Source organism: Anolis sagrei, chromosome 4, assembly GCF_037176765.1.
Source record: "Anolis sagrei isolate rAnoSag1 chromosome 4, rAnoSag1.mat, whole genome shotgun sequence".
Classification (NCBI taxonomy): Eukaryota; Metazoa; Chordata; class Lepidosauria; order Squamata; family Dactyloidae; genus Anolis; species Anolis sagrei.
Window position 1 is genome coordinate 58,570,406 of NC_090024.1, and position 21,860 is coordinate 58,592,265.

Sequence of the window (21,860 nt, forward strand, 5' to 3'; positions counted from 1 at the left end):
CTCATGTGGGGACATGAGAGAAGCCTCCCATAGGATGGTAAAACACCAGTCATCCAGGCATCCCTTGGGCAATGTCCTTGCAATCAGCCAATTCTTTCACACCAGAAGTGACTTGCAGTTTCTCAAGTCACTTCTGACACTCACACACACACACACAAATCTAATCCCTTAAAAATTGACTCTAATATTCAACTATCATTTAAAAAACTCACTGCTGTCAGGAAATGAATTGTGCTCACATTAACATAAAGAGAAAATGGCAAAGTAGGTATGTGCATATATACAAGCCTACAGAACATTGTACATTATAATGATTAAGAAGGCAATCTTCAGAATTTGTGGTTTTGGAGATTGTCTCTACATGCACTACTCTTTATGCAGGTATGTATGTCTAAGAGAGACAGGCAGAAAAACATATATCCCCCCAGTTTCACTGCTTTTAATGTAATATAGAAAATGGGAGAAAACAGATCGTGGGACTACATTTTTAAAACCGCAGTGTAACTAAAGGAGCTTGTCTGTTCTTTGATCTTGAAGTACTTGGCTTGTAGAACATACAGCTAGAGTAAAGCCCTTTAAAAAAAATTGGCAACTTTAAACCTTATTTGAACTACTGGCATGGGGCTAACCGGCATAGTCCTCAAGGGAGTTCCTAGTTCAGCAGAGAAGTGAAAGATACCAGCTTCCGCCAGGATGGTTTGGCAGCATCTGCCACCTTACCCCCACCCTCCCAATGAAGCGTTATCTTGCAGACATTCAGTTCCTTATTATTAGGAATATCCATTTTCTTTTGCCACCTGGATATATTTGCACCAAGAAGTGGATCCAAACTCCAAATATTTTTCAAATTTCAAAATCCAGCATTAAAAAAAGAAAGAAACAAACTACGCTGTGAAATCTGGAGCCAAAAAGAGACAGCTGTTCATGTTGGCAAATGCCGTGTACAGTAAAATTGGGTGGGATCTGGCCACAAAGAACAAAGGGCAGAGCAGGGTATTTCAGAAGACCGAAGGCACCATCCATCTTAGGTCGAAAGCTTAGACTGAAGTTTATTGTGTCATTATTTGGATTAATAATCCCCAGGAAAGTGATAACTAAGTTTGACATTATACAATATGAACAGAGTTCATTTGTGTCAGAGTGGGAAAGCCAAATGCTCACACAAGTAAATTGAAAAGCTAACCTGTCTTTAAATCATACCATTGTGTTCTGTTATTGCCTATATCTCCCTGCACAGCGTGATCTTATATATTGTATGCAGCAATTAGGCTGAATAGGGTAAGCGCAGGATACATTGGCAGCTGAATTGGGTTTTGCGGCTTTTATCATAGCAACACTCCCACGACAATTCTCCCTTTTTATAGACAAACCCCCTCCCGCCCTGATGCCTTTACTTAAGAAACAGATGCTCCCTAAAATGTATATGTTGTTCAGTTGAAAAGAGAGAGGAACAAGGCTCTGGACTATTCCTTTATGTCTGTTTACTTTAGTACAGTATGATCCTCATCTCTGCAGAATCAATATACTCGTTTCATTGATCCATTCTTGTGCCTCCTGCACAAGCTACACCCTTTTTTCAGTATCTTCCTCACTCATCCCATTGAAAATAACAGGGTTCCCTATTGCGCATAGTTTCACATAGCCACAACAAGTCCAGGAACATATCCTTTGTAGGATAGAGGAGCCCTTGTGATAGCAGCATTTATACTTCACCTCATGAATTAGACTGCCTTTAAAACAAAGTTTTCAGCTCGCTTAAATAGCATACCTTGTGCTTCAGTGGGCAATCAGACCTCCATATTTGCAGGTTTGGCTTTTGCAGATTTGATTCTTCACAGATTTGATTAAACTGGAAAAAATGAAAAAAATTACCCTCCAATGAAAACTATCCGATAACAGTTCTTGAACTTGCAGAAATGGACAAATTGTCTTGTCTGATAAAGTATAAGTCAATTGACATTTTAAAAAAAAGAAATGAAAACCGTTTGTATAATTCATAATGAAAAAAGAAAATGTGAAAATGCTTTTGGGTTTTGAAGGTTAAGTAAAATATTGGGATAGTAAGGTACAATGTATAAGTCACTTAAGATAAGAAATAAGCGGGATAATGATAGTATTTTCATCGTATGCCTTTAAAGTGTGTGTGTGTGGGGGGGGGGGGGGTGGAGAGTCAATTTTAATTTGGTTGTTGTGAGTTTTCCAGGCTGTATGGCCATGTTCCAGAAGCATTCCCTCCTGAAATTTTTGGCAGGCATCCGCAGAGGTGGGAGAAAGAATTATTGTCTGAGGTAGGTGTGAATGTTGCAATTGGCCACTTTGATTAGCATTTAATGGCCTAGCACTTTCAAGTTCAGGCTTCTTACTGTCTGATTTTATTCATTTTCATGGTTTCATCCTTTCTGTTGAAATTGTCCACATGTTTTTGGATTTTGGCTTCTCTGTGTAATCTGAACATAATCTGGCTATCAGTATTTTAAAATCATAACAGTAAATAAAATGCTTGAAACCAGGGGAATTCCAGACAAGAAACAATCAGGGCCAGCTAATCACCTCCCTACAAAGGATTCCCTCCAGAGAATAAGAAGCCAGATCTTGAAACTGCTAGGACATTAAATGCTAATCAGGGAGGCCAACTGCAAGATGCACACCTACCTCAAACAGACAAGAGTTCTTTCTCCCACCCTGGACATTCCACAAATATATATATATAAACCCCATTTTCCTAGTTTCCAACAGACCTCACAACCTCTGAGGATGCCTGCCATAGATGCAGGCAAAACATCAGGAGAGAATGCTTCTGGAACATGGCCATACAGTCTGAAAAACTCACAACAATCCAGTGATTCTGGCCATGAAAGCCTTTGACAATCAATTTCAATTCTTTATTTTTATATTATGAGGATTGTTTTTAGGTAGAAGAAAGGAGTGAGTAGGTTTTAATGGGCAAATTAGGGATATAAATGATGTAGAAAATTACTGACTGTATCCATTGCATAAAAATATTTATATATCTGAAAAATTAATTAAAAGATACATTAATTAAACATTGTTATCTGTTGGAATCTTTAGGTCTTTCTATGATCAGCTTCCTCAGAGAAACAGAAGTTGGCCATAGAGTCATGCTGGAATCAGAAATTCCTAGTGGGTCATTCTCCCCGGTGAAAACAATGGCAATTTTTTCATTTGCAATTTTTCATTTTTGCAGAAATCCTATGGCCCTAAATCCCAGCAAATGTGGAGAGCTGACTGTATATTAGGCAGAGTGAGTTCCCCACAGGAGATAGCAGATGTGTGAGGCAGAGGACAGAGGTGAGAGTGCCACACAACCTGTCCTGGACCACCTGGTTGGCCTGTTGCCCTCAGGTACAATGGAGGAGACTGTTTGCTCAACAGCTTCTAGTCCAGGCATAGGCAAACTCTGTCCCTCCAGACATTTTGGACTTCACTGCCCACAATCCCTAACAGCCTAACAGCCTCAGGCCTGAGGCTGTTAGGCTGTTAGGAATTGTGGGAGTTGAAGTCCAAAACACCTGGAGGGCCAGAGTTTGCCCATGCCTGTTCTAGTCTGACCATCTTCAACATGTGGATTGTGTATATGCATATATGTAACACCTGTGAATTATTGGATGAGGAAACCCTAAAGAAGGGGGCTGTTCTTCTTAGGTGAGTTCAGAAAGTATGAACTCATCTCAACACAATTGTCATTTAATATCTGGATGCAGTCATGAAACCCTGAATAAAAGATGCACCACAGGTGCAAATACATACTAGAAACTCTACTATATAGAATCAGTTCCCTTTGTCTCCTCCTAAAAATCATTCTCTCTTATTCCTTTCACTGTTATCTTCCCACTGAAGTAGTACCTATTGATCTGCTCCCATTTGTATGTTTTCAAACTGCTAGGTTGGCAGAAGCTGGGGCTAACAGCAGGAGCTTACCTCGTTCCCTGGACTTTAACCACCAATCTTTTGGTCAGTAAGTTCAGAAGCTCAGCACTTTAACCCGCTGCATCACCAGGCACTCCCCTTTAAGCATTGCCCTAATTCCATATCATCTAAGGTCTTAAAATACGTAATGAAATACACGATAATAAGAGAGTGGATTTGGATGTTGTGCATCCTGCTATGAATTCAGAATTGGTTTTGCTGCTCTAGGTTTCCTCTTCCCCTTTGAAATTCACATGTGGCAGAAATCCTTGAAATGGTCAGCCTGCCTGCATATGACTCATAAGTGGAATGTATATAAATCTTTCTGACATAACAATTTTATACAGAGGAGTGGTTTTCCAGGGCCACTTCCCTAAGCAGAGGGGGAAAAAACCTATTGTGGCAAGCAGGCTTAGACAACCCTCAGAATTTCTGCCAACCAGAACTATCTCATTTTGACCCCCTGATAATATGGTGACATATTATGTTGCCGTTGTTCCAAACAAAGCGGAGCAGATCAGTCAGTGGAATTTCTAAAAGCTCTTCGTAAACTGTAAACAAGGTTGAACAGGCAGGATTGTAATGAGCATTTTCTCTGCAGAAGTGATGTTCATGCAGTGAGGAGCCCCTCTGTTCATTTGATATATGTATCTCACCCTATGACATGCACCCCTTTCTCACTGGATAATTGCCATGGATCCACAATGGCATCCCATCATGTACATGCAAATGGCACATGCACCACAAAGCACACTGCACTCAAGTTTGTATGTTGCCATTAAACAATGAGAGAGGCAGCAATATGGAGTGCACATAAGTAGCACACACATTCACACGGCAACCTGACTGAATGAGGTTAGGAATTGCTGGGAAATGCAACCGCACTGTGTGATTTTGAAAGTTGCACAGTATGTCTGTCATGAGTTTAGTAATTTATAAAAACGTCTTATGAAATATATGACTAGACAAGTCAAGGTAATAATTAATTCCCTTGAGGAAATGCTCACTCCCCCTCCCTTTAAAATTCCGTTCTCAGAAAAGAAAAGAAATCATGAAAAGCTAGGAGATCACAGTGTAAGCTAACTGCCAATTAAACCTTCATGGGGTTACAGAAGTAAAAATGAAGATGGTAATATAACTTCTGACTTGGGGGACAAGGACTGGATTTCTGAGATAACTTACAAAATGCAGTGTTTCATTTATCCTGAATGCTCTTATCTATCCATACCATTTGACAGTGGCATAAAACTGCCATTACTGTAATCTAGCATTGATTACTCATACCTATTGTTATCTCTTTAATAATGGGGAAATACTTCTTTTTGCATAAAAAACAGTAAAAATATTTTATTCCCCCCATACCTCATTTTCTCTCACTGTAACTTGTACTCAGTTATATAGTCTGAGTGTCTCTTGCACTAAATGCTTGAGTTGTTGTTTATTCATTCAGTCGCCTCTGACTATTCGTGACCTCATGGACCAGCCCATGCCAGAGCTCCCTGTCGGCCGACACCACCCCCAGCTCTTTCACAGTCAAGCCAGTCACTTCAAGGATAACATCCATCCATCTTGCCCTTGGATGGCCGTTCTTCCTTTTTCCTTCCATTTTCCCCAGAATCATTGTATTCTCTAAGCTTTCCTGTCTTCTCATTATGTGGCCAAAGTACTTCATCTTTGCCTATAATATCCTTCCCTCTAGTGAGGAGAAGGGCTTTAGTTCCTGAAGTATGGACTGGTTGGATCTTCTTGTGGTCCAAGGCACTCTCAGAATTTTCCTCCAACACCACAGTTCAAAAGCATCTATCTTCCTTGGCTTGGCCTTTCTTATGGTCCAGCAAATGCTTAAAAGTAGAAGGATTTTGGGAAGATTTTGAAATACCCTCTTTGTGAAAGTAAAATAAATGAGGATGTGAAAAATAAAATCAGCACATAGAGTTCAGTGCTTGATCAGAATCCTATGCCACACCATTGAAGACACACCAAAATTTGCACACAAGGTACTTTCTTTATTTGCACTTATTTTATCTGTCATTGTAAACTGTAAATTTAGAATTAACTTAAGTGGCTCTCTCCCCCACTCAAACAATTGTTTGTGAGAGAGAAAACACTAAAATCATAATAAATAAATAAATATTAAAACATTTGAGGAAATGTGTCTTCAGGCCGTTCTTAAATAATAGCGAGAATGGAAACTGCTATTTTATAGCTTTTGTGACTTGCCTAAGATGGGTTTCTATTAGGCTTGTGTGCGGATCCGTTTTAGTCATTTCCCTTCAGCCAATCCGGCTTCTTCTGCTTGATTGGATGTCTGTAATGGCATGGGCCCAGCCATCACAGGTTCCCATCTGTAACGGGACCACGTGGCACTCACTCATGGCTCCTCCTCCCCTATTTGGCATCACAGTTGTATCTTTTTGATTTTCCTTTATTTTCTAGATTATTTTTATTTAGTGGGACTGCCTGGGAGTTGGGAACATGAGGAACCGGTGGTTGGCGTGCATGCGTGCGTTTGGGGGTTTGGGGGAGACACCCTTTCAGCTTCTTTGCCTCCTCCCCTCCTCTCCTCCAGAAAATACTTCTAAAAGATAATAATATTATTAATACTAGTAATCCCAGCAAACAAAAAGAGAAGCCTCATTCACAGAAAATTACAACCACCTAGTTACTTCTCCTCTAGAGTAGAAAGTAGAAACAGCTTTAAAAAAGCATTAAACCCGAAGCAGAAAGGAGATTGAAGTGTGCTGCTCCAGGCAGGGCTTACAGTCAAGAAAAGAGAGTTTTTTAAAGGAAGCCCAGGGAGGATAGGTCCAGATCATCACTCTAACTCTGGGCCTCCTTAAAATGCCTTGGAAAACTGCATGGTGTGCTGCAAGGAGAGAAAGTGTGTGTGCCTGCCTGCAATGCCTCTCCCCTAGAGTAGAGTAAACCATCCTGAGCCCCTTTTTAGAGGTTGAGAAGGATGGAGTATAAATGCTCTAAATAAATTATACATAAATAAATAGAAACAGCTTTAATGAAGCATTAAACCCATACTCCTCTACAGATGGAAGGGAAAGGATTGCAGAAAGAGTGATGTCTTAACTCTGATTCTTTAAATCCAGGTCTTAATGAAGGATACGAAAGGGGAGCCTGTGGGAAGCACCCCCCCCTCCCCAATAATGGGCTGGATAGGGTGCTTTAGTATCCCTGTTGCTGACACCCAGTCTCTCTTGAAGGAAAGAAAGGAAAGGCTCCCTGGAAGTGTGCTTTCCTAACCCCCTTGCTGACACCTAGTCTCCCTTGAAGAGAAAAATGAAGGGCTCCCAGGAAGGGTGCTTCCTTAACCCTGTTGCTGAAACCCAGGTTCCCTTGAAGGGAAAAAAGGAAAAAAGTCCCAGGAATAGAAAGTGGGACCTCATAAGTTCCTCATTGTTTTCAGTGGAATTGATCGATCCATTTTTCTGGCTACTGACCAAAAATGGCTATCCAGCTATCAACCTGTTTTCGGGAGGCGCATAAAAATGGATATGGGGGGGGGGGGGGTCAGGGGATTTGATCCCTGGTCTCCAGAGTCCTAGTCCAACATCCAAACCACTACACCTCACTAGTTCTTTTAACTGGTTTTTAAAGTCAAAACCAACACCATGAATGGGGCCTAGAAGCTACTAGCAAGAATGCAGATTTTTCAGTATCACAGTAATATGCTCTCACTTCTATTTACCTTAGGAAATTGAGGCGATAAACAGCTTGCAAACTGGCTGATCTCACCAATCCACTTCATTTTAGTTTAGTTGAAGCATATTAGACCAGGTAATGTTGGGTGCTAGGGAATCCTTGTCTGTCCAGCAAGTTGAAGTGTGACCTCAGGCAGTTGTGCAGAATCCCAAAGAAGGCAGTTGTAGATGAAAATACTCTCATCTGTGGCTCAAGGAATTCAAAGGATCAAAAACAAAAATATCCAAATAATAATATATTGTACCAAAGCAGTTTTAATTAACTGAGTCAAGTTGAATTTCATGACATTAAAAAATTAAACAGTCCTGCAGCTGGATGGAGACAAAAGCAATGCCTAATTCATTTTGATATGCATAAACAATGTGCTTTTTAACATTTTCTGAAATATTTTGTATCTCACTGGGGATAACAATGACTTATCCTTACAAACAGAAAACAAGAGCTTTTGTAACAAGCATAACTTTTTACTGCAAGCCTCACGGGGAAATAATTCGACATAGTTTAGTTGCACTAATTAATGCTTAATGGAATATCAACCATTAATTAATGTATCAATTAATTCATTTAACTGTGTCAGGATGTCTATCAATTCTACTTTATGAAGAGTCACAGTAATTATTTTACAAACTTTTGAATTTTAACAATGGGATGGAATTCTGTCCAGCATAGTCAATGGCAAAGATTGCTGGAAACTACAGACGAACAGCAATGAAAAGCACACAAGTTTCCCAACCTGTTTTAAAAGAACTATTGGTTTCTTTATGCCCCCAATTTATTCTACTCTGGCCTCGCTGCTAGCATTTCTCCCTTCTCTACACTCACATGTATCTCTCCCTCTCTCTTTGTATGATTATAATGTTGAATTTAAATTTATTCCATTGTACAATATATACATACACTATAACAATAAATTATAGTCTAAAACTTCTGGCAAATTTGCTTTGATCCCAGAAGGATTTGGAGGAGGAGGAAAGAGGAAAGGGATTGTTGTTGTCATTGTTAAACAAAATTTAGCAAAACATTTCACTTCCTACCATCTTACCAAACTATAAATCCAAAGAATCCATCAGCTAGAGGTGATATATGTAAAAAGTTGTCAAAGCATTACAGTTCTGTAATCTAGATGCATTCTAAGGCTGTATGAAAACTTGGCATATCCCAACATGGCAGGGACACTCCTGATTCATTCTCTGTTGTGTCATTTTTTCAACTGCTTTAAAATGTACCAGTTTCTCTCTCCTCCTTTTCCCTTTGCCCTCATTTAGTTTCAATTGTTGCAAACTGAATTCAAAGACCAAAGTGGTTTGCACTTACTTGATTCAGATGGAGAGGAAGAGGCAGAATCTGGTACTTCCCTGTAGACTCAAGTAAAAGTAGTATCTTCTATTTTGTGTGTTGAGAGATGAAAACCTGGATACGTGCGGCCAAGTGACAGACTGAGTTAAGACAGTAATTACTTTTGCTTTCTTAACACACTTTGTCACTTGGCCACACGTATCCTGGTTTTCATCTCTTAAATATTGGAGAGTATGGTCTAATGTGAGAAAGCATCATAAATGCTGAGAAGGGATACACATGCAGGCATTCAGCTCATACCCGATTCACAACAAGACTATTTTAGTATCTTTCAATTTCATTTCCCCTCAGGAGTAAGCAACTCATCTGCAGGCAAATGACAGAAGTGCTTCTCTTTCCATTCTTTCTTCTTGGCATACTAAAGACTGGCTGAAACTCAGATCTGCCTTTTGGATGAAATGTGCAGGTTCTTGAGTTGCCATAAAACAAAAGTACTAATCCTGAGGCTAAACTAAGCAGAAGTACAGAGCCTGAATCTAAACTGTAGACCATATGGTCACAACATTTGGCCCAGTCATTCATCCCCCCGCTTCTTGAACCTGTCTCTGTCTCCTGCTTTTTACACCGCCTACTCTGATAAAAAGTTTTGGACAATTTGAAAGTTTGTACACATTTTGATTCTTTGTTCCTTGTTTCCTATAGTGGTCCACAACATGATGCTTCATAACATTGTCTGGGTGGGCTCCCAGTTCAAAGCAGATATTGTGGGATTTCCTATCTTGATATTCTGTGATGTAGGGCTGTGAGGAAGGGCTCAGGAACCAATAATATATGTCAAAAGCAAAACTTTGAATTGTGTCTAGAAACTTCATTTGGTTGGAAACTTCATTTGATATTGATGAACAATAGATTTTGATCTTTTCATTATGGATCAGGAAATATCTATGCCTCATCTACTTTTCTCAGTTTGCTTCCATGCTAAAATACTCTTCACACAGTAGGAATAAAGAGCAATATTTTTTCTGTTTTTAAAAAATCATTCCTGTGTAAATGGCTACAAAATAAAAAATACTTGCTCATGTGGAATGAATACGATTGTGGAAGGGTTTTTGTGCACTGCACACCCTGTGCATTTACTTGTAGTGAATTTAAAGATATGTCACATAAGACACTTTTGAAGATATGACATATCATTGTTATCTGAGACATGGCTTTCGCTTCATTGACATGCTGCAGGCAATAAAATGTTGCAGACCTTGCTACATCTGTGTTTTAACTTAACTTCTTGATGACTATAAATATGCCTGAATGGAGAGTTCAGAGAATGACCTTCCTTCTAGTGTGACAAGTGGCATTTGCTAGCAAATATGTATTATAGATTCTTGTTCAACCTCCTTCACAGTTTTACACTGTGTGACTAAAGCAGGTAAGCTGGCATTACAGTTCCTGGGTTGCATTTCATGTATTTTTATTTCAATTTTATTTGTTCCCGCCAGCTTTCACCGTATCTCATCACTTCACTACTATCCTTTATAGATTTCCAATATTCCCAAATACACAAAGGTCAGTAAAGAAAAAGAACTCAAGAGAAAACAAAAGACACAAAGTTGGACGGCAGAACAGACCACCTGCAAATAAACCTATACAGAATAGGCATTCCAGCTTTCATAATTATACATAGGAATGGGAAAGATAGTGACATGAACAGTCCTAATTTTGATGTTCAGTTATATATCTGTACACTTCAGGATGTCTAGCGCCTTCCAAGTCCTGAGACTCTTCTAGTTTGCTTCCATGCTATGAATCTTAAATTGGTTCTGAACAGGTTTGACTGTGCAGATGATTGCATTGCCATTACTGGAAAAGATTTGAGACCAGGAAAGTAATTACATTAATCACTGAAGGTGGCCTCAAACTACTTCCAGAATCTGTAGTATCTGTTACTTGACAGCTGCTGAAGAATGCATTTCCTTCCATTTATGGGCAAGATATTATGAATGCTCCTGAAGCATACAAGCTGGAAACAAAAGGGAAAGTGACAGCACTGGAGGTAATCAGTTACCTGTCGCAGGGATTCAGTTGGCTCCCTGTTGTCCAGTTATGCCCTTGGGTGTTTTTCAGCAGCCTCCCATCATGGTGGATGTGTCTACAGTGTGCTTCGCATTCTGCAGAACTGATTTTGACATATGATCTAGTTTAGATTTGGGGCTCACTGCAGTCTGTTAAGAGTCTTATTTCAGACTTTCCCACAACTTTGCTTAATGTACTTTACACTCCTTTGGTGGCATGCATTATCTAGCTGGTCAGTGCAATTGAGTCTCTAGGTTGCTTCTGATTTCTTGATGGCAGTTTCCACTGTGATTAAAATTTGAGCTGAAAAATAGAAAATCTGGTTGTGAAAGCTGGACAGTGAAAAAAGCAGACAGGAAGAGAATAAACCATTTTAGATATGGTACTGGAGAAGAGTTCTGTAGTACCACATCTCAAATAAATTAGTCCTTCAGCAAATCAAACCTGTAACTCTCCCTACAGTGACTACAGAGTCTGTCATATAGCTATATCAAGACAGCTATATCAAGAGAAGACATGCCTTAATAGAAAAGACCATAATGCTTGGTCAGATAGAAGGCACCTAGAAAAAAATGAAGGCCACATTCCAAGTGGGTAGACTTAATCAAGAAATCAATCAATCAAGATGGTCAGGAAATTATTCAGATTACCAATTCATAGTGCATTTCAAACAACAGTTTGATATTAAGTATGAATAATATATTGATGTCCAAATTTCATGCATATTAGTGTAATAGTGCACTGTGGGGGAGAAAACTGCAACAATCATACAGGCTACAAAAATAGTTTATGAATGTAGTCAGGCAGAGTTACTTGCAAATTGTTTTGCTGTTTGACATTAAGTTGACTTCAACTTATGGTGACCTTATGAATGCAGCAACTCAGGTCTCATTTTGCAAAAAGGCCATGGCTATATTGATTGAGCCTATCCATCTGTAATATGGCCGACATGTTTTCCTGCTGCCTCCTCATATGCCAGATCTTTACATGTGTAGATCTTACCAGTTTATTTATTTATTTATTTATTTTGCGCATTTCTACCCCGCCCTTCTCAACCCCCGAGGGGGGACTCGGGGCGGCTTTCAAAAGGCACAAATCAATGCCAACACAAACACAAACATATACAAACAGCAATTATAAAACAATTAAACAATCAATTATACATACAATCAATAAAACCAATCTAATGCTCGACGTTTGCCAGCTCAGAATCCATAAGTTCATTCCACATTGTCAAATCCTATCAATTCTAGTCATCATTGTCCTTTGTCTGTCTGCCAGATTACCCAAAGGCCTGGTCCCATATTCATGTTTTTAGTTTCCTTCTAAAAGAAAGGAGGGATGTCGATGACCTAATTTCCCCGGGGAGTGAATTCCACAGGCGAGGGGCTACCACTGAGAAGGCCCTGCTCCTTGTCCCCAGCAATCTCACTTGTGATACAGGTGGGGCCGAGAGCAGGGCCTCCCCAGAAGATCTTAAACTCCGAGTTTCCTCATAGCTCACCTTTCAAGTCCAAGTCTTCTTCTGATTTCTTGGCTACAGTCTCCATTTTGATTGATGACTGAGTCAAGGTATAGAAAATCTTTAACAATGTTGGTGTATTTTAAGGCACGTAAATAATATATGCTTATTCATTACTTTGTTTTTGATTTTTGAATCCAGCAGTAACACTGTGGCTGTGCTTAGTTCCATCATTTTCAACAGTAGTTGTTTCTTTGGTATTTTTTTCTAGTAATATTGTTGCATTTGTGTACCTTAATTTGTTGAAGTTTCTCCCACCAGGTTTCACACAACTATCCTGCAAGTCTACTTCTGCTTTATGTATGATATGTTCTACATATAAATTAATCATACAGGATGATAAAATACAGTTTTAGCTAGTTCTTCTTGCCAGTTAAAAACTATTTTGTTTCTCTATACTTTGTCCTGACAGTGGTTTCTTGTCAAGAGTATAGGTTAATCATCTGGATAATCAAATGTTATGGAACACCAGTTTGCAGAGAGAATGGAGCTTCTCGGTCTCCTGCTTCCAATTATATAGTATATTTGATTCCTGCATCACCCATCTGGTGACCTGCACATATCCAGTTGTCTGGTTGGTTACCAGAAAAACGGTATTTGTAATTTTTTTAAAAAACACTACTGTCTTCTTAAAAAATTCACTGTCCTGCTCCATTTCTTGATTCTAAGCCACATTTCCCAACAATGTTTGAGTTTGGTCTGTTTCCTACCTTTGCATTCCAATTGCCTAAGGTTACCAACATGTCCTGTTTTGGTCTGTGATCAATTTCCTCCTGGACATCAGCACAGAATCTTTCAGTTTTGTCCTGTCGCCTCTGTAATTAGAGAACAAACTTGAATTATGGCTATTTTGATAGGTTTTTTTCATGAAGTCTTAACGAAAGTATTCAGTCATACTTTCCATTGGATACCTTGACTGCTTTGCTTCACTATTAATGGTGCCCCGTTTATCTTAGACTGTAATTTCCAGTGTAAAACCCTGTTTATTTATCTCATTAAAATGTTCCATTCCTGTGTACTTTATATTGTTTCAACCAAGTACTGTCATGTCTGGATGTCCCATTTCTTGTTTTACAAGTTCTTGCTTTCCCATTAATGCTTCTCACATTCCATGTTACTACTTTGTACATTCTTCATCTTCAAACTTTCCTTTCAATTTAGAAAGAAAACTGCCAAAATGCTAAGCCAATTTATGGCAGTTAGCCAATAACCATCCTAAACTGGGGTTGGGATTGGAGGGAGTGTGGTTAGCAGGTAACTTTTCTAAATTCCAAATTGTGATTTACTAAGATTCTCAGGATTTATTTGGGACTTACAGAAGTATGTTAGCTGCCATCCAGAATTTTTATCCAGTCTATTAGATTCTTCACTCTTTGAGGTAATCTGTACCATTTTAACAGCAATGCCTATAATCAAGGAGGAAGAAATGGACAAATGGGAAGATGAGCCACATGACATTTCTGTTTAACTTTTAAGCTGTCAACTGAATGGATGGGTGGCAGAATCTTTTCTTCCACCCATCCATTCATTTGATAGCTTAGAAGCTAATCAGAAATGTCATGTAGCTCATCTTCCCATTTGTCCTTTTCTTCTTCCTTGATAATAGGCATTGCTGTGTGTGTTATCATCTGATGTGGACACTCACTCACCAGAGATTATTCCTCAATTCTTGATGCAAAATTCATTTTCAACAGAAATCTTATGCTTTAAGACCTCACAGTCAAAATCCACCTACTTGATTCCATGGCAATGGCTTCATTGGGTGACGTAATTTTGGCATCGTTATTAATTTATTTTTTATAATGTGTTAGTGTAATTATGTAAATTCCACACTATTTGAGGATGTAGGAGAAGCATTTAGAAATAAACTCTGATATTTGGAGAGGGGGAAGCTGCTATGAGCTATCAAAGAAGGTATTTCAGAACAAAAGCAAAATAAAATACAAAACGATTGCTGGCAAGGATTAAATGTTTGCAGTATACAAAAGAAGTTTAATATACAATTAATGTGAACAGGCTTAAGTAAAGAAACTGAAAGGATGCTTTTCTCAAGTACATTCTGTTATCATTCTCTGACCACAGCAGAGTGAGGGAGAAGTCCAACATTTGAATTCCTTGGGTTCTTCCTCTTTCCTCAGTCACTTACTGCATAAATAACCCCTTGTCAGTCATCCTAGGCCCTCTCTGCTACATATTTACAATAGAGGAAGTGCCATATTCCCAGAACACCAATAGCCAGCATAAAGGGTTGTCAAGTGTTACACGCATCCACAGCTCGCTGAGTTTCTCAAGCATCCAGCTGAGTAGCAGAAAGGCAGCCATGAGAGAGTGGTTTAGATGCCAGAGGCCAATGTGGCACCTCTTCCAACAGCCATCAGGAAAGTTGTAATGAGAAGGAGAAGATGGAGATTATTCTTATTTTCCACTTGATATTTCTTGTTTTCCTAAGCTGGGACAGATAACTTTACTGTTTTACATGTTGTGCAATGGGCAATGTTAAACATTAAAAAAAAAACCAAGATTATGGCAACAAGAATGATTGACAACTGGGAAATAGAGGGGGGAAATGTGGAGGCAGTGACAGACTTTATATTTCTAGGTGCAAAGATTACCACAGACTCAGACTGCAGGCAGGAAATCAGGAGACATTTACTTCTTGGGAGGAGAGCAATGTCCAATCTCGATAAAATAGTGAAGAGTAGAGACATCACACTGGCAACAAAGATCTGCATAGTTAAAGCAAGGGTATTCCCCATAGTCACCTACGGATGTGAGAGCTCGACCATAGGGAAGGCTGAGCGAAGGAAGATAGATGCTTTTGAACTGGGGTGCTGGAGGAAAGTTCTGAGAGTGCCTTGGACTGCGAGAAGATCCAACTAGTCCATATTTCAGGAAATAAAGCCCGACTGCTCATTGGAGGGAAGGATAATAGAAGCAAAGATGAAGTACTTTGGCCACATCATGAGAAGAAAGGAAAGCTTCGAGAAGACAATTATGCTGGGGAAAAAGGAAGGAAAAAGGAAGAGAGGCCAACCAAGGTCAAGATGGATGGATGGTATCCTCGAAGTGACTGGATTGACCTTGAAGGAGCTGGGGGTAGTGATGGCCGACAGGGAGTTCTGGTGTGGGCTGGTCCATGAGGTCACACAGAGTCGGAAATGACTGAACGAATGAACAACAAACAACAACAATGGGCAATGTATTTAATACTTCTATCTTGTAGCCAAAGTACTGGTCAAATTCTGACTCAACATACATAGATTCTAGTTCTTAGTTTTGCTTTACTAAAAACCATTCCAGTACCCTGAATTGGATGTCATCATTTCATTGCATTAAAAGTCTTAAAGTAGATACTTGTCCCAGCAGTTCAGCAAACTCCATACAACCTTCCTAAATGCGAGAAACATAAAGGTTCACAACTATGTTTCTTTCCTCCCGAAGCTTCTCTCTCTTTAAAGATTAGACAGTTCACTCTTCAGCTGCTCTCAGAGTTTCCATGGTTCCCCACCCCCCACCCCAGTCCTTCTCCATGATTTCAAAAAGAGGGTTGATCTTTAAGAAATGCATGTGATATTAGTTTTCCGTTTTAAAATAATCACATTATTGCAGACATTTTAATAGCTGTAGAGGTTGCTATGTATTAACATGATTCATGGTCCTTGACAGCAGTGTCTCCGAGAATCCCAGAGGAATGCAAAATACAAAACTCCACACACGTTCAGATTTTACTGCCTGCAGCTAAAAAAGGAGGGAGAAAAAAACCTCTTAAAACTGTTGAAACCCGTCAACTTTAAAAGCATTAATAGATGGTCCTGGGGGATTCAATCTAAATCTTAATGTGTAAAAATCAAGTTAATAACCACAGAGATTAATATGGTTGCATTTGATTATTGTGATAATGCAAACAATTAGTACTGCTAAAGTGAGATATATTAGCCTCCTACTTGCCCCACACATCTGCAAAGTACTGGAAATAAATGGGAGGGGGAACTCTGTGCAAGCAAATGGGATTTTCTTCTTTTTTGCTTTTGTCTTATTCTCTGCATTCTGTAGTGCTGAATTTTTAAAAATTGTAATATTCAATGCCAAATGCTCAAGTTTCCATTTTTAAAAAGAGAAGAACAGCTATATAAAGGGTGTGTGGTTAGAAAATGGCATGGGGACACTCTGTGTGTTGCAGTTTGAAATGATACATGCAGTGAAATGTGTGAAGGGGAATTTCCTTGGCAATTCTAAAGAGCTCTCCAATACCTGAAGTTTAAAGTCAAGGTTCCCACAGCAGAAAGGGTGACTTGGAAGAATCTCTTATTTTTATAATTAATACAAACTGATCTGATCAATTTTAGAACATGAGTGATGATAATTGGACAGATCAGGTACAAAACATGAAAAGGGACAAGTTAGGAAGGGTTGTTGTTTGTTTTATATTTATGTCCCACCCCTTTCCCAGCACAAGATCCAAAGTGGCATAAGATGTTTTGGAATCACAATAAATTTTTGGAATATCTTAATATATGAAAGCTAAAATGCAATTAAACTAAAGCCTATTTTCAAAACACAAGTTTAAAATAGGTTAATAACAGCACTAAAACATGTTAACACCACATTTAAAAATGCATAAAACATAATAAAATAAAATACTATACCCCTCATTGTGATAATTATCAAGTCAGCTTCAATATATGTTGTACTGTGAGTAAGAGAAAACCTAAAGTGGTATAGTAGTTTGAGCATTGGGTTACAACTCAGGAGATAAGGTTTCAAATCCCCCCTTTACCATGAAAACCCATTGGGTGAGCTTAGGCAAGTTATAACCTCTCAGCTTCAGAAACCCCATGTTACCATTGCCTTAGGATTGCCATGAATTGGAAACAGTTTGAAAGCATGCAAGAGCATGCATAAGAATAAGAGAGCTCTAACTTAATCTGTCTCAACTCAACTGCTCGGGTCTTGCAAACTCAGGGCTATGGTTTTCTTGATTGAGTCTATCCACTTAGATGCAGTCTTCCTCCTTTCCTAATACCTCAAATCTTACCAAACAATATGGTCCTTTTCTATGAGTCATGTCATTATGTCTAAAGTATACTCAAATCCATTTCTACTTGTGAATTGTCTTTAGATTCTTACATATAAGTAAAGCTCTCCTTAAAATCAACGTATGAGATTGTGCAGTGCAATTTTGTGTATCTGCTCCAAAGCATATTTCATGGGAGTTCACTGGGACTTAACTTCCAGTGTACATGGGACCCAAAGCACAAACATTTAGTCGGATAATATTCCTTGTGTTCTGGTAAAGTAAATTGTGACCCTGTAATATCTTTGCATTCCATTTACAAAGCACTTTAAGTAAAGAAGGCTATTTTATTGTTTTACAAGAATGAGAACCTTGGGATTGGTAATTAATGTGATTTGAAAGAAAAAGACCAGCTAAAGAAGACAAATCAAAAGATTTGTATTCCCCATAATTTCCTTGAATAGTTATGTATGTTCATAAAGGAATAATAGGTGTTGACAGAAAAGAAACACATGAAACTATATAGATTTGTAAATACCACACCATTACTGGGGAACCATGGACCGAGTTCAGCTTTTTGTAGCATTAACTGTTGTGTCCTTCAGATTTTGGTTAGTGATCATACCCCTTTATGGGTGTACATGCACCGAAAGGTCACTGGATATATTTTTAGAAATGCAGATTACAACAGCAATAATAAACATGAGGGAATGCATAGAAATACTTTAACATTTGCTCTAGGTTTATGGTGTATTTTCATAAGCACAGACATAAAAAGTGAAGTAAAACCATTTGGCACAAGAAAGAAAGAGGGAGAAAAGAATATGGACATCGAGGGGACCATTGTAGAGTTCTGCATTCTCCCAGCAAGATATAAACCTCACAAGTCCTGGAAAGAGCTTTTTAAGTATGTCATCTTATGTTTGCCTCCTCAAAAATATTTTTTTAAAATCATAATTGCAGCTGGACTTGGCTGGCAAAATGATATTGCTAAGAAACTTAATTTAAACTGCAGAAGTATATGAAAAAAAGAATGGCACAGGAAAAGGCATGCAGAACTCTGTCCTACAAACCCCACAATTTCTGCATAACTCAGCTTGGACAGTCTTAAAAGGAAAAAAAAGCGAAGAAGAAAAAACAGTAAAGAGAGATGTTTAGATATTTAGGATTGTTTATACCCTCATTTTGACTACTCTTTAATATATCAACTGACCTTGCCACAACAGCACTCATAGAATGAAACCAGGTAGGAATAATGCTGTCATACTGCAGTCTGGTGAAATACCCCAAAGGTGCCAGATCTTGGAAGATAAGCAGGGCCAGTCCTACTTGGTGCTTGGATGGGAGATCACCAAAGAATACCTATTGCTGTAGGCTATATTTTAGAGGAAGGAAAATGATGAAACTGCCTCTGAGTTTTCCTTGCTCTATGAAATTTATAAAGTAGCCATAAGCCACAGGTCGTCTTGAAGGCACATACACACATAGACATGGAATACAAAACAGTCACTTTTAAACTTGTGCATTCATTACTGCAAACCTAAATTCTAGCCATTCACTATTTAAAATTTCCTGTATGGAAATTGTGGTATTGTTCTATTTCATGCTACACAGAAGTATTGCATAAGAATAAGAAAATATCTGCGATGTCACAAACATGGCTGTTGTATTATTTTATGGTACACCTTGCATTTCATTTTAGGGATAGCTTTACTTTTTGTGTTGCGTGCATGGAACTAGCCCTTACATGCATGCAGTCCTGCATAATAGATAAGAAACAGTTGCAACTCCAAAATATTTGTTCACTAGTTTTAAGCAAAGTTATATGAAATGCACATATTGGGACCATGGAGAATAGCTGTCATCAGCTCCCTGACTTTGAGCAGCCTCTTGACAGTAGCTATCAGCAGATTTAATTTATTTAGTCTAATTGTGGGTTTGTGTGTGTGTGTGCTTCAATTTTCTGCTTCAGAAATGCAAGTTAGCTCAAAAAGAAGTGAAGCATACAATTTCTTTTTGTGCTGTGCACAAATTACAAAATTATTCCTTGACTCCCAGAATTTGAGTTATATATTTGGATATTTCAAAGCTTTGTTTGTCGGTTAGTCACCTGGTTTGTGAACACAGGTAAAAATGTAATTACTGAGAGATAACAATCTAGCCTTCATCACGGTTTGCAAGTGGACTCCTCACCTCAGAAGCTGCATTTACGTTTCCTTCTAACTTTGCTTTCTTCAGTTTGTCTCTGGGGTTCATGCAATTGTTCTATTGTCTTCTGAAATAAAAGGTTTTTTTGCTTTTAACTTGATTTAAGAGTGCATAATTAGAAACACAAGTAAATCTATGCACTGTTAAATTTGCATCTCACCTTTTGTAATTCTGTTGTTTTATGTTTTCATTTAGTATAATTGAAATTTAACATTTATAAATTTTGTACCATTTGTATACTAATAACGAGAGAGAGAGAGGGTCCAATATTCTAATTTTCTTGTGCATTCAGTATATCTTTCAGTTTTTGAATACTTCAAATACGTATATACCACTCAGCATTATCAGAACTGATACCAGCTTGGACATCAAAAGTGTTGCTACATGTTGGCTTTTTTTTTTTTGAAAAAAAATTCTATTTTGTTTTCAAAAAAAGAGAGAGAAAAACTCAAATACTTCAAAAAGGGGAAAATAAGGGAAGAATGGGAAAACATCACAGAATGTCGTATGTAAGTTACAGAGCTATGTTAGTTAAATGGTTCTACACGAGTCTATTTTATCATCAAAGACATGGAGGTGGAAGGAGTTTCATTATGCATATTTTTAAGTAAAAGAAAAAAGTTCCTACAATGACATTTTCTCTAACAAGCCCACTGTGTTCTATCTCTTCATCATGTTATTTTGTAACTGTTTATTTTATTTTGTTACTTCATGTATCTTATTGTGATGTTATTTTTGCTTCTTTGTATATTATTTTGTTTTATTGTATTTTTGGGCTTGGCCTCTTGTTAGCCGCCCCGATTCCCCTTTGGGAAGATGGTGGTGGGCAGAGGCGGCCCTAGGTAAGCAAACAGTATCCCCCCCCCCCCCCAAACCAATCACTGATATATATTTTCTGTTCATCATGGAAGTTCTGTGAGCCATATTTGGTTCAATTCCATCATTGGTGGAGTTCAGAATGCTCTTTGATTTTAGGTGAACTATACATCCCAGTAACTACAACTCGCATATATCAAGGTCTATTTTCCCCCAAGAGCGCCTCAAGAGCGCCCCTGGGCAAAATCAACTATACTGCAAATGCTTACTTTGCATAATGATTGAGCTGCCCCTGGTGGTGGGGTATAAATAAAGATGATGATGAAGATGATGATGATGTTGATTATTATTATTAGTAGTATTTGAAGCACCATAAGATGAGTCCACAGCAGACACTCTGCTGGCTGTTGTATTGGATCACATGTCGGAAACTTCCCAAGTGTCTAGGACTGTGTGATGTATTGGTGAATAATGCGTCCAGATCCCAGTAAGGTGGCCTTTTGCAGCTGGCAGATGGTAATTTTGTAAGCGCCGATTGTGTTTAAGTGCCGGCCAATGTCTTGAGGCACTGCACCCAGTGTGCCAATCACCACTGGGACCACCTTGACTGGCTTGTGCCACAATCTTTGCAGTTCGATCTTTAAATCCTCATATCATGTCATCTTTTCCAGTTGTTTCTCCTCACTCCTGCTGTCACCTGGGATTGGAACACCGATAATCCACACTTTGTTTTTTAACATGATTGTGAGGTCAGGAGTGTTGTGCTCCAAAACTCTGTCTGTCTGAATCCAGAAGTCCCAGAGTAGCTTGACATGTTCATTTTTTGTAACTTTTTCCAACTTGTGATCCCACCAGTTCTTTGTCGCAGGTAGATGGTATTTGTGGCACAGGTTCCAATGAATCATCTGAGCAACGGTGTTATGCCTCTGCTTGTAGTCTGTCTGCGCTATCTTCTTGCAACAGCTGGGGAAGTTGTTGTTGTTGTTGTTGTCGTCATCATCGTCATCATCATCATCATCATCATCATCATCATCATCATCATCATCATCATGTCAAGCTTTCTTTCTTTTGCCATGCCAGGATATTCCAGTGTTTCAGCAAACTCTGGAGTATCCACTAACTTTGTATGGCTATGTTTATATAAACTCCCCCACCCCCACCCCAAAAAACTTGTGATATTCTCTGGAATCCTATATGTGTTGAAGAGACAGCCAAGGATCCATTTGTAATTCATATAGACAAGCCCTTAATTTCTTTTCCACTTATATCCAAAATGACCAAACTGAGGATACT